Below are 15,537 nucleotides of genomic sequence, written 5' to 3' on the forward strand. Positions count from 1 at the left end.
ATTTCTCTTGCGAGATGCAGGTTCGACTCCCACTTGGTGCAGAGTGAGGCATTGGTGGGCAATGATAGAAGACCTAGGGAAACCTGGGTTGGATCCTTGAGCCAAACGGGTTTTACCGGTAATTTCACCGTCGTGCCTACGTGCGGGTGGGTTACCGGGTTTTCCCCGGAATTGGTGGTGGACTCGGGTTACTCTCGGAGTACTCCGTTTGTCCATTGGGTGCCCCGAGAGTACTCGAGATTGAGTTTGTTGGTCGTTCAAAAAAAGTTATATGTTCTATTTTAAAACCAAAATTTATGGTTGTTTTAAATGCACCAACCTAGAAAAATCCTATTAATTGCATTTAATTTACTTAATAATCTATATCTATCTATATCTTTATCTATATTCTATATATACTTAGACCATAGGTAATGGTTAATGCCCACTAAGGGGCATTTTTCACCACATCATCATCATAATGCCCTTTTAAAAAAGGTGTAATGGTTAATGCCCATTTCATTTATTACTTTCCATTATTTTTCTTCTCTTTGGGCATTATTATAGAAATGCCCCTCACTCTTCATGCCCTTATAATGCCCATGAGTAATGGTGTAAGGGCATTATCAAAATCTTTCATGCCCTTATAAAGCCCCATTACATATGGTCTTAAAAATTTAGTTATATCAACTTTTTTACAACCTTCATTATGAGGCTCTTAAATACATTTGTGTGTTTCAAGTAAGTTATAATGCTTATGGTACAACACTTAATTAGGTAGGTAGTAAAAATGGCAAAATTATATTTCTGCATTATTATTAAAATGAATAAAATTATAAAGAAATTCATTAATTTAGGCATTTAAAGTAACTGAATTTGAGGGTAAAATTGACAAACCCTCTCCTGCATTAATTTTCGAAAGCCTTTCATCTTCGTCTTCAATCAAGTCAAAACGTATCACAGATTTAATTTCATCCGATTCATCTACTCTAATAGCCCTAAATTGATTCAATGTCCCTCTGATGCAGGTAAACCCAAATAAAAATTTCAATCAGTGATTATCTTTGTTTCATTTCGATTTCTTTAGATACGCACTAATAACTTTTTCAACACAACTACCTCAATCATGATGCAGATTTTGATAGGGCTTGGAATCTATATCAAATTGTGATGGCAAGTGTAGTAGATGTCGTTGGAGAATGGGGGTGACGGGAGATACACGAAGATAACACTCAAGCAACTATACCCAGCCTAGGGCAATTGAAGCCTATCAGGTTCCACATTTGTTGCTCTGTTCTACCATTCATCCCTGTAATTTTTTTTATGTAATTTAGGTTCTTTTATTGTGATTTCATACAGGTTCGATTTTATTTTAGAATCTTTTCATCATCATCATCATCATCATCATCATCATCTGTATGTTTGTTTTGTTTCATTAGATCGTAAAAAAACTTAAATCGTTCTTCCTCCGGTCGGCTCCGCTCCACAATCGAGGAAACCTGAACCTTTGTTTGTTCAAGATAGATGTTCAAGTTCTGGTTCTTGCTGTTCTGATTAAAACAGGGAAGTGATATGCAAACCATGATCAGTATCAATTTCTTTTCACATAAATAGGTTGGGTAATGGGTCAAACGGGTAATTTATGGTGTGGACTGAGACGGGAATGGTTGACCCGAAACACTTTCTTATCCCAACATTTTAATCTTTTATGTAGATGATTAGCGTAAAATACAATTACAAAAAGTATTTAACTTCTATAATCATCTAATTTTTAAATTAAATAATTGAAGGTGCACGTTGGGAAACTTTTGACCCGTTTCCTATTTAATCTACCTCTTTTTTTAGTTGCAAGCGTTCATTTTGAGTATCCCGAGGCGTAAAATAATGGACGAGACACAAGAAACCTTGAGAACATCCGCCTTCCCGAGTACCCACGTGAAGGTAGAACCGTAATAGTAAAACCCGTAATTGCTGGGATTTTTTTTTACTTTTTTTATGAAGAATTTTGTTTGTATGTTCATTATGCATGAAAAATGGTCAAAGAACCTTTATATTGCATCCATGTGTTATTGTCGAACCGTATGCTGACTCATGCTGGTAACAGAGGCTACATTTTACTGAAAACCCCACTAACAACTATGTTTTTGTATTCATATGTAACGAGTCAAATCAAATAATTTAAGATAAAAGCGAATTGGTTATTAAAAGTTAGCTAAAGTGTAATTTAAAAGTGTTTACAGTCCTACATTGTTTATTTGTAAAAAGTAGCTTATTAATGTATTCATATTTGTTACGATGGGTACAAATGTTTGTCGGTCAACCTGACCCGGCCCGTTTCAACCAGTTCTAAAACAACACAATTGTGCTTTCCAATGACTATTAAAGATTTCATGGGCTGTCAGAATTTGATGGGAAGAAGTGGAGCTGTCGCCAGAGGCTTTCTGACCACAATGCCCGTCGCTGAAAGCCACAAAAAGAAAAAGAAACTATCCACTTTAACTCAAGAAATCAATCTTCATCATTTTATGGTATTCAAATTATTCAGGAGCCAATTTCTTATCATAACTTATTCTCAGTTCTTTTATAACTTATTATGCTTTTGTATTTGCAGATGGACAACATCAAATACGTTTTGTGCCTAACAATGTTCCTGATCTGGTTCAAACCAAACCTGCTTTGAACTCTATTTGGGAAACCACACGCAATTCCCAGCACACAGCCAGTGTTTTTCATCAAGGTTTGTTTTCCTAATTACTCTACAGACAGTAGTTTTGATAAATTATCATATAGTTAGTTAAAACCTTAAAACCGAGGGGTTTCAAGGCCACAAGGAATGGCTGGTACGATTTTTTTCCATTTTTAGTATTTTTTTATTCGGGATTGGCTAAACGTACCCTGTAGATGACGTGACTAAAAAGGCCACAAGCTTTTACTTCGCCTTAGGCCACCAAAATGGTTGAGCCGGCCCTGACCACCGCGGTGGCGGCCGCAGGCTTCACTATTCCCTTCAAGAACTCCCCCAGCTACTCCCAATCCATAGTTAAGTTCGGTTCAGTTATACCCACACATAAATAAAAGGTTCTGTCTCACATATCATTCTCACATATATAATGAGAGAAATGATAAGTTATAAGGAGCCGTGTATATCAATAAGTAAACAAATGCCAATCATTAAAGTATATTAGATAACTAAAAAAAGCCAATGGCGTCTTGGGTTAGTGGTATCACGTGTTTTTATTCTTATTAAAGTGGTACGGGTTCAAGTCTAACAAAAAAGGCAATAGTGCCCGTCTTATTGAGTCATTTTGATTTTAAATTTCAATGTTCATATGATTTCAATGGTTTGGTTTCATATAGTTACTGCTATTGAAATTTCCAATAATTAATGTTCATGGAGTGATTATTCTCAGTGATCCATTTGAGACTTTGGTCCCTACATATTTATACAACGTAATTTCTTTTTGTTTCTCTCACCAGCTTATTGGTTTTCTTATGTTTTATATGGGATTGGATTTCATGGGCTTTACATGAATGTTTTTTTTTTAAATCAATTATAAAAGTTGGTGTTTGCAGTTGTGTATTTTTCTGATAGATCTGAAGTCCAATGTCTGCATCGCTGGAAAAAGGTTCTTAATTCAGAACTTATTAAAGGTCCATAGACTCATGAGGTTTTCACCACATCCCCTCCTACTCTTTGACACGTTTGATCAAAATAGCTTTTATGGTCTCTTTTTATTTTTATTATTATTTTTTTTTCGCTATAGGAGGATGAAAAAGTCCTTGAGCTAGTAAACATATAAACATGAGTTGTTTAATAATGGAGGAAAAAAAATGATAATAAAAAAGGAAGATATGTTTGGTTACCTTACTTTATAAAGCAACTGAATCGAATTTTCAGGATTTTTTTCAAGATACGCCCTTGTCCCCCCTCCCCATCTCCCTTCAATAAAAACAACCCAACTTTTTTTTAATAATATAATTTAACAAATTTTAATACATGTTATATATTTATGCATGGTTGCAAAAGTCGCTAGGCGCTCCCTAGTCGGTTGACCGGGGAGTTGAGAGTACTCGGTGTAGGCGGAGAGTACTCGGGGAGTACTCGGACATGTTAAATTACAAAGAAATTACTTTTTGGAGATTAAATATATGTCAAATAACATAAATTTATTAATATTTATAACAAAATATGTGAAAATGATATTTATTCCTTAATACGATAGGCATAGAAATTATGTTTTATTATTATTTAAGTCAAACTAGGCCCGAGTTGACCTAGTAGATCTAATTCTGGCCAAGGTTGACCGCGTTTGACCGACTCCGAGTAATTAGGCGGAGTCGAAGAAAGTCGCCTCGGCAGCCTACCTTGTAGCGACTACTCGGGGAGTACTCGGCCTTGGAAACCTTGTTTTACAACCATGTATTTATGTTGTTTTATACACGGGAATTGGCCTGTCATAATTTCAACTACAGGTAATTGGTCATTGACAGTCACACCTTTCACCTATTTTTCGTACACCGGTCCCCCATTAAAAAAAACTTAACGGAGTTAAGCTTTTTCCAAATGACAAACATATTTTTAGGGCTTTTAATCAGAACAACGATACAAGTCCATTGATATAAAACTTACCTCGAAATAGTGCTCCAAATGACATGATTTTTGTTAATTGGAAATTTAAACACCCGAATTGAAGCGTCGTTTTCATCGTTTGGAGCACTGTTTCGAGGTAAGTTTTACATCAATAGACTCGTATCGTCGTTCTGATCAAAAGCCGTAAAAACAGTTTGTAATTTGGAAAAAAAAAAGCATAACTCTGTTAAGTTTTTTTAACGGAGGATCGGTGTAGAAAAAATATGTGAAAGGTGAGACTGGTAAGGGGAATATTTAAAGGTGAGGGCTAATGACCTCTAATTAGGATTATTACTGACCAATTCTCCTTTTATATATCATAGAATTCCGTTGTTCAACATAGTCGATTTGGTTGAGTATTTACAAATTGTCTTCGTTTAATTAGCATGATTATTTACTACTTAAACCTTATAGATTGTTTACATATGCCTTGTATCATCTTAACATTAGAAATCCACACAAATAAATAAATAATTACATAAGTTGTTTTAAATTAATATTATACATATATAGTTATAATTTATCTATGAATACATCTGGTTTATAATACTTGTGTACTGATAAAACGGTCAGTTGAACAACCGGTATAGTTAGAAAACTACTCGTTGAACTTAAAGCTTTTGATGAGAATAATATTTAATTTTACTATATTATCTTCTTATTAACAAAACATCTATATTAAAAAAAAAAAGGTATATTTTATCATCACAAGCAAGCTGCTAATATTAATTTTTATGCTTCCCAACATACGATAGGTGACGGGCTTATCCATTAATAAGTTGGCTATCAAGATTAAGAATAAAATATTTATATGTTAATAAGAAAAATTTCAAACGAGAACAAAACTGAGAATCAAATCTAGTTGATTGTCTGGTATAATTTCATTAATCGTACTAAATAGTTTTTTAATTACAAAGAACAATTTAACAAAATTAGTTTTTATTTATTTTAATTTTTTTTCTCATATTTATTTTCCAAGCCGTTTCTCTTTTTTGATTAATGTACAAAAGTTGATTTCTTTTATTATAGTAGATGGATTTTTGTTCGACAATTTATTTTCCAGCTATTATTTATAAGCGTGTATATTTAGAGCGATACACAGGAAGATGCAACGAGAAGGGATTATAGAACACCTCTCCCGCTTCAGTAATAATAAATATCATGAGAGAAGTTGAATGCATAAGATATATACCGTCCTAACAAGTTTTGTGTCAAAAGTTTTGATAAATTAAAGAATAACTTGTGAAGTTAGTAAGCTAAAATAATAATACGTTTCCTTTCACTAACCCCATAAGACTAGTGGTTATGGGGAGGCTCATCCTCATGAGGATGGGCCGCCACATAGGCGCCACATCACCATCTCATGGAGGATGGGCATCCTTGCATTTTGAGGGAGGTGAAGGATGGAGCCCCACATAATTTATAAAAACAATTAAAATATATAATTTATTTGATTATTTAGAGAAAGAAAGGGAGAGAGAGGAGAGAGAAAAAAGAGAGAGAGAGATTAAGGTCCGTCAACATCGTCTTGAGGCAGCCGGTTTTCACATGCTGGGCCGAGGGGGCGGTGTGGGGGACCGGCACCCCTTGGTCTAATACAAATAATAAACATGATAAAATACTTTTATACCAAATCATTAAATATTAAATAGCTAAAATGGATTGATGGTAGGAGCGTATTAAAACAACTCTCTCGGCTACGAATATGATTATCCCATTTGGATTTAAATAACACCAATTGACTAATCACACTCTCAACTTTTGATTTGTAAGCATATCACTCCTAACTTTCAACTTATTCGTCGATAACATTCCCAAACTAACTAAACTCTATCCCAGATAGTTTTTTGCTGATGTGTCACTTGTGTTGTGACCTGGCATATGATGTGGAACTTCTTGATAGCGTGGCAGCTGGCGTGGAGTTGGACTTGGATTTTTTTGATGACATGGCAGCTGACATGGCAATGATTTGGTGACGTGGCATCTGATGTCAACAAAGTCGGTTAGTCTTGGGTTAGTTTGGGAGTGATATCGATCAATAAATTGAAAGTTGGGAGGGATGTGGTACAAATCGAAAGTTGTCTGTGTTATCGGCCAATTGATGAAAGTTGGGGTTATTCAAATCCAATATCTCATTACCTTTGACTCGTAATGACTATTTAACCTTAAATCTTTAACCAAACATACATACTACCTAAAAGCAAGAAGGGGGAATCATACGAGCTAGACGAGCCAATATTTATACTTCTTGATTGGCGATTAATCCGTAAAAACATGTGTGCTTTAATGTTATTCAATAACCTGAACGGCTAAACTGTGAGATTTTGCATTGATTAGAAACCAAATCATTTTTAGATTTCCATAAGGAACAGAATGTCATGTAACCTAATGCCGCACGAAACTTGCTATAATTTTTCCAAAGTCATGTAACCTAATGCCACACGAAACTTACTATAATTTTTCCAAAAATTATTATATAAAAATAATATTTTTGTAGAAAAAGACTTAAATGTCTATATAATATTTTAAGTTTGTAACACATTATTCGTTTTTCAAAGTCATTGTAAGTTTGTAGAAAAAGACTTAAATGTCTATATAACGTTGCGGTGCGGGGGCGTAAACCATGACACCAGCATTACGGGGCGAACGGGCTTAAAACCATGCTAAGTGGCAACCGAACGACAATCAAAAACGGGAAAAATAAAATTAAAACATAAATTTCTAATACCAGGTGATTCACGTGACGTAAAATATAGACGAAATCGAATTTATACCAACACGTATTAGAAAGACGAGAGAGTAAAAAACATGAGGAACCAAAAGTAACCATCAAAAACCATGCTAAATAGCAAACGAATAATAACCAAATTCAGAAAAATGTAAAACAAAAACTAATTAAAAAAACTAAACTAATTTATCTTTTATGACAAAATTAAAAAAAAATGAAAATTCTTAAAATCTACTATGCAATAAAAAAACCCACAAAAGACAGAACTTGAAAAACAAAAGAGTCACTATTCCTCGTAACATTATGAATTAATATATACTAGCTTTAAGGCTCCCGTGTTACAATGTGGGGGTATAAAACCATGACACTGGGCGAAATTGTGTAAAATCATAGTAACAACTGAACTGAACGATGATAAAAACCTGAAAAAAGAATCAAGGAATATATGAACGTATATTTGAATACCAAAATTACCCTCAATTTAAATAAAAATAAAAAAAACTAGGGAGGTTGAGACTTGAGAATATCAAACATCGCTTTCCCATATCTTGATGATTATGACGTGGGGACACAAAGGAGATCTCATTATCGGTAATATATTACCAAACTACCCAAACACTTTCCGTGACTTAAAAGACCCCTTCATTACTTTCATCTTGTTTAAGTCCGTAAGTTTTTAACTCCTCGGAAAATTAGGTTGATGAAAAATTATATCTATGTTTACTTGATACCTAATTTTATGGTTGTGTATTTAATTTTACTTACTCCTAAATTATACTTTTACTAACACACACATATATATAGCAGGGTGCCCGTGCGATGCAACGGGAACGACACTTTACATGGGATTTGTTTCTAGTAGTTTTCTTACTCATATAATATTTGTTGTCGCATCATTGTGGTTGATATACGTCATATGCGAAGTCATTGGTTAGTCCATTTCATTGTGGTGTGTATGATTCGGTCGATTCGGTTATTATCCTCAACCGAAGTCATCGGTTAGTTTGTTTTATTACTCAATCGGATTTCGGTTAATCAGTTCGATTTATTCGGTTAGATCGACAAATTTTGGTTCGATTCATTTAATTTCGCTTAATAGCCAAAACCAAGATTGCGGTAAGACTTTTGTTTAGAAATACATGAAATAAAGGTTAAATACATGAAATGAAGTATAAATATATGAAATGAATGTATATAATATAAAATACATGAACTGAAGGTATAAAAACTAGAAATATATAGAAATATGAATTGTTCAGTTCGGTTAATATTGGTTTAAAACGAGGTACAAAAAAACTGATAACTAGTTTTGGTTAATTCGGTTTTCGGTTAATTAGGTTTTCAATTATTCGGCTTTTAGTTAATTCAGTTTTTAGTTAATTTCGGTTTGATTTCATTTGTTTTCGGTTCGGCTTTGATTAACGATTCAGTTATTGCTCACCTCTATGCACTCTCAATCATGTAATATATCAATCTTTTTTAATTAAAACAATTATAACAACACTATACTCAAATTTAAGAGTTCGGATTACTGTGGGTAATTAACTGAGTTGGGATTATTATCGGACAAAAAGAGTTAGTTCGGATTATTAAAATCCAATTTGCCTTAATAAAAACGTCGAAAAAATTTTAAAAAAAATTACTTGGTTGATACTAGTTCTCTCAAGTTCTCAAATAACTTGCACTTCTCTCAGGATCCTTGCCTTATATATATACATGTATAGGGTGGGGTTGTACAGTGAACACTAGTGTATTTTGTGAACTGAGTGAACAAATTCTGGCAATTGATTTACATCATCAAATCATAAAATACACTAGTGTATTTTCATTATCAAATCCTGACTATTGATTTACACTTGTGTATACACTTGTGTATTGATAGTCAAGTGCTGGGATTAGTTCACTAGTGTTCATTATAAAAGGGATTGTTCACAAATGAATCTCACCATATATATATATATATATATATATATATATATATATAGGGCAAGGATAAATCGAAAACCCACTCCAGTTGACTAAATGACGGGTGATCCGTAGGACAACCCTTAAAAGGTTTAATACAATGCACATTTTATGCTTTGTTCGGTTAATTGCTTGAACTTGGTAACCACTTTGTGTTTGATTATGCAGGTGTTAAAGTGTTCAAGATGAGGATTATAGGAGGTATGAAGGAATGCCAGAAGTTGGTGGAGTCAAAGAGTTAAAGAATGAAGATTTGGAGAAGTAATGGAGAAGAAACAAAAGCTCAGCGCCGTAGCTTACGGCATCTGGCCGTAGGCTACGGCCCCCTTTCATTCTAAAATCCCCTACCGTAGGACAGAAGAGCCGAGCCGTAAAGCATAATCAGTGCCGTAAGCTAATGCCAACTGGCGTAGCTTACGGCGCTTAGCTGACCAACTTGACCCATTGTTTGCCGTAAGCTACGGCCAACTGGCGTAGCTTACGGCGCCGACTGATCCAAAATCGTAACTTATGCATTTAATTGTGATTTTCATGGGGTTTAAGTGTGTCTCATCAGATTTGTCGGTTACAAAATCATTGGTGAACGGATTGGAGAGCTGGTTTGAGACTTTTTGGTGTGAAGAACATCTCAGAATCATTAGTTTTTGGTCTTGGATTTTTATGAACAATAATATTTTCGTTGTGATGTTGATTCGAGCCATGTGTGGCTAAACACTTTATGATTGTCCTAGATTGAAGGTTTGCTTGAGACATTTTGTATTTGATTTCCTAATTTCTAGAATAGCAATCCTTATCTTTATGGTTGGTTTGTTATGGTGTGTGATTGTTTGTTAGTAGCTTGTTAATTCTTATGTTAATCTAGTTTGAAACCGTACGTTCTTGGTGCCGTTGGCAATCGAGATATCATGGGTAGAATTAGGATTGGGTAAGGGTTGATTGATCATCGGGTAACAACCTCACGTTCTAGGAATCTGAGTACTTAGTTCCCTTTCATCACTGCAAGTAATCACACATGAGCTATGTCTATGTAGTTCTTTCTAGTGAAATGATAATATGAATGTCGAAACAAATCGGAAATCTAGGATGGTCATTTGTCTCTAACTTGCTTACAACCAAACTTTTCTCGTGCAATTTAATTAGTTTAATTTAGGCTAAAACCAATTCACTCATATAAACTCTCGAATTTTATTTCTTTTGCAATTAGATTAATTTAGTTAAATTAGACAAACTTTCAAATAACACATATTCCACAAACTCCCTGTGTTCGATACCCACTTGCCACTATCTATATAGTTGTTATTGGGATTAAATTTGATTGTGACCACAACATCACGACAAATTTTGGCGCCGTTGCCGGGGAGTAGTGCGCAACGTGTGTTATTTTTGCTTTTCTTAAGTTTGTTATTTTTTCTGGTTTACGCTGGGTGTGCTAGTGTGCAGGTATTTACAGGTGCATGCGTACTCGAAGCTCTCACAAGCTTTCACCATTGGCATTTGATCCGGAAATTGAACGAACTTTCCGAGCAAACAGAATTTTGTTAAGGGAAAACACAATCAGCAGTTCACCAACAACACCAATTACACCGATTACACCACTTCGATACATGGATCCACCACCACCACCACCCACTACAGGTGAATCCACCTCATCATTTATACCAACATCCACTCAACCTTCACCAAATACCACCATTCCACCAAATACTACCGAACCCACCATACTTCAAAATGTCACATCAACCAACACCACACAGCCCATTACTACACATGAAGAACCAACCATCACATTTAACCCTTCCACTACTATACCACCATTATCCCATTTCTTCCCGGGTGCAGGTCCGTCATATTCAAGCCATACCATAGCACCAATTTCGTCCATTATCCTTGCTACACCGTTTCGACCATCAAACCAGTCGGGTTTCCAATACTCGACTCTTCCATTTGGGCAATCGTCGGGAATTCAAGGAGATGGGTATGATGAAGGATTTGAGGAGCTTGAGGGGTATGATGAAGATGGGTATGCTTACGGGGGTTATGGTGATCAAGGAGAATTCGGTTATGTGCAAAGTCAATCGCAAGGGATGGCAAGTGTCGGTGGAATGCCACAACAACAACTCATACCACAAAACATTCGGCCAAGACCACAAGGGCCACAAATGCAACGCCCTATACCATTGCAACAAGTCCGGCCGCAACATGTGCAACCACAATTTCAAAGACCACCTCAACGCCCACTAATGCCGCAACAACAGTTTCAACAACCAATTGCACCACAAGGGCATGTGCCAAGGCCAATGGGTCCTATTCCCCCAAGGGGTAGGTTCGGTGTACCAAGGAGGCACCTTAGAGAAAACGTGAGGGGCATCGAAGCACATTTTAGGCCGGTAATCACTCATAACCCTTCACCGGTAGTCATTCCTCACAATGATCAAGGGAGGACATTTGAAGTGAGGACCAACTCTTTGCAAAGTTTACCAAAATATAAGGGGTTAGTAACGGAGGAGCCTTACTTTCATTTGGAGGCTTATGACTCGATTTGTAACACTCTTGGGAGTCATGGGTTCTCGGCCGACGATATTAAATTGGTATTATTCCAATTTTCTTTGGAAGATAAGGCGAAAAAATGGTTCTACACATTGCCTTCGGCATCCATATATACATGGGGGGAGATGCAACAAACCTTCTTGGATGAGTTTTACACCGCCCAAAAGACCAACGATGCAAGGAAGGGGTTGGGAAGCTTCCAACAACAACATGGTGAGATGTTTCACAAGGCTTTTGAACGATTTAATATGATGATAAAGATTTGCCCTCACCATGGAATTGAATTACGGGAGTTGATGAATGCCTTCCACGAGGGGTTGAGTGCCGAAGATGCTCGTGATCTAATGTCCATCACCGGTGGGACTTTTGGTACAAATTACGAGAACGATGATTGGGAGTTCTTGGAGAGCATGGCAACTACATCAAAGAGAAAAGCTCAAGCATCTAGAAGAGCACGACCGGCCATTGCCCGACCTCAAGTGCACGCAATAGATGACGGTAATGTACAAACTTCTAACCAAATTTATGATGTTTGTGCATTGTGTAATGAAATAGGTCATGCGGCTAAAAATTGCCAAGGAATGGTGGAAGGGCAATATGAAGAATTTCATGCTGTTCAAGGTCAAGGAGGGGGTGGTAGAAACTTCAATATGAATTCTAACACTTACCACCCCGGGTTGAGAAACCACCCGAATCTTCGTTATGGGAACCCTTCGAATCAATCAAACCCGAATTTTCAAGGTAGCCAAGGAAACTATGGTTCGCGCCAACCTTACAACAATCAAAGTGGATATCGAGGTGGGAATAACCAAGGATACCAAAGGCAATATCAAGCGGGTCAAGAACAAGGGGGGTCTTTGGGTGGTAGTGAAATGATGGAAATGTTGAAGAGCATGCAAGCGGAGATGCAAAAGAGGAACCAAATGGATGAACAAGGTGAGCAAATCGCCACCCGCTCGGTAACCGGGTGGCGAGTGTGTATTGATTATAGAAAACTAAACGCCGCTACCTCAAAAGACCATTTCCCGTTACCCTTCATTGACCAAATAATTGAGAAACTTTCCGGTCAAAATTATTATTGTTTTTTGGATGGGTACTCGGGATATAACCAAATTGCTATTCACCCGGATGACCAACACAAAACCACGTTTACATGTCCATATGGTACATTTGCTTTTCGGTGAATGCCATTTGGACTATGTAACGCCCCAGCCACATTTCAAAGATGTATGATGAGTATATTTTCGGACATGGTCGGGGAATCTCTTGAAGTGTTTATGGATGATTTTTCCATCTTTGGACCAAGTTTTGAATCTTGTCTTAATGAATTAGAAAAAAGTTTTAAAAAGATGTGTTGAGACAAACTTGGTACTAAGTTGGGAAAAGAGCCATTTTATGGTTCAAGAGGGTATTGTGTTAGGACATGTGATTTCGGACCGGGGAATGGAGGTAGATAAAGCAAAGATTCGGGTAATTTCATCTCTACCCCCACCAAAGAATGTTAAGGGGGTGAGATCTTTTTTGGGACATGCGGGGTTTTATCGAAGGTTTATTAAAGGCTTTAGTGTAATTAAAAAACCTTTATGTAACTTGTTATTAAAAGATGTTCCATTTGATTTTACTGACGAATGTTTGCAAGCGTTTCATGTTTTGAAGGAACAGTTGGTGAAGACTCCTATCTTGCAACCACCGGATTGGTCAAAGCTGTTCGAGATTATGTGTGATGCTAGCGACACGACCATTGGAGCGGTTTTGGGTCAAAGGGTTGATAAGAAACCGGTGGTGATATACTATGCAAGCAAAACTTTGTCCGAGGCGCAACTCAACTACACCACAACCGAAAAAGAATTATTAGCGGTGGTGTATGCCTTGGACAAGTTTAGATCTTACATTTGGGGGAGCAAGGTGATAGTGTATTCGGATCATAGTGCGGTCCGATATTTGATGGAAAAGAAGGATGCAAAGCCCCGGTTGATTCGTTGGGTGCTTTTGTTACAAGAATTTGATCTTGAGATTCGGGACAAAAAGGGATGTGAAAATGTTGTTGCGGATCATTTGTCCCGAATCCCATTGGAAGGTGTTGACGACCCAAGTGAAATCAATGAACGGTTCCCCGATGAACACTTGTTGGCCGTCTCTACTTATGTTGCACCTTGGTATGCCCATTATGTGAATTATTTGGCCAAGGGTGCAATTCCAAATCATTGGACTAAGAAGAGACGACAACGGTTTCTTAGTCAAGTGAAGCAATATATATGGGATGAACCAGACTTGTTCAAAATCGGGTCCGATCAAGTGATACGAAGATGTGTTCCCGAAACGGAAGTTTTAGAGATTTTGACCCATGCTCATTCATCGGCATGTGGAGGGCATTTTAGTGGGAACAAGACGGGTTATCGGGTGTTATCTAGTGGGTTTTATTGGCCCACGATTTTCAAGGATTCTTGTGAGTATGCCCGGAATTGCATCAATTGTCAAAGAATGGGAAGCATTTCGAAACGGGATGAAATGCCGTTACAACCGATCTTGGTAGTGGAGGTATTTGATGTTTGGGGAATAGACTTCATGGGTCCGTTCCCAAACTCAAATGGGTTTTTGTACATATTGGTTGCGGTTGATTACGTGTCGAAATGGATTGAAGCTATCGCCACAAGGACCAACGACCATTCCGTCGTATGTAAGTTTGTGCAATCTAATATTTTTGCTCGTTTTGGTGTGCCTAGGGTGATCATAAGTGATGGTGGTTCACATTTTAAAAACTTCAATTTTGGAAAATTACTAAAAAGATATAATGTGAACCACCGCGTTGCTACACCATACCACCCGCAAACGAGTGGTCAAGTGTAAGTATCTAACCGGCAAATTAAAGAAATTTTAATGAAGACGGTTAGAACGGATCAGAAAGATTGGTCAAGCAAGCTTGACGATGCATTGTGGGCTTATCGAACGGCCTACAAAACTCCACTTGATACCACTCCTTATCGAATGGTTTACGGGAAAGGATGTCATTTGCCTATGGAGTTGGCACATCGGGCATATGGGGCAATTAAAACGGTGAACGCAAACTATGATGAAGCGGGTCGGGCGAGAAAGCTTCAATTGAATGAGATTGAGGAAATAAGGGATCAAGCTTATGAGTGTGCATCTGCATATAAAGACAAACTGAAAAAAGTTCATGATGCGAAGATAAGGAAAAAGAACTTTGAGGTGGGTCAAAAGGTGTGGTTGTACAATTCAAGGTTGAAAATGTTCGCGGGGAAACTCAAAAGCAAGTGGATGGGTCCTTACGTTGTCCGAAGAGTGGGGAGATTTGGAGATATTGACATTCAAGATGAACAAACAAATAAGCAACAAACGGTGAACGGGCATCGGCTCAAACCGTACTTGGAAGGTAATGATATCAACAATCTCGAGCTAGACAAAGTGGGTTACATTTTACGCCCAGTGGATGACGAAGAAACGTGAAAGAGGCCCAGGTTTGGTATTTGTAAATATTTAGTTTAGTTTATTTCGTGCTGAATAAGTTCCGTTTAAACCGGTGTTCGAAACAAGTGTGGGGAAATTTCTACGGATTTTCCGAACATAGTGTTGAGGACAACACGGGTTTTTAACGGGGGGTAGGAATATAATTTTCATGTTTTCAAAAATCATAAAAATTAAAAATTTAATAAAAGCTAAAAAAAATAAT

The sequence above is a fragment of the Helianthus annuus genome, chromosome 12, assembly GCF_002127325.2.
Source record: "Helianthus annuus cultivar XRQ/B chromosome 12, HanXRQr2.0-SUNRISE, whole genome shotgun sequence".
Taxonomy (NCBI): Eukaryota; Viridiplantae; Streptophyta; class Magnoliopsida; order Asterales; family Asteraceae; genus Helianthus; species Helianthus annuus.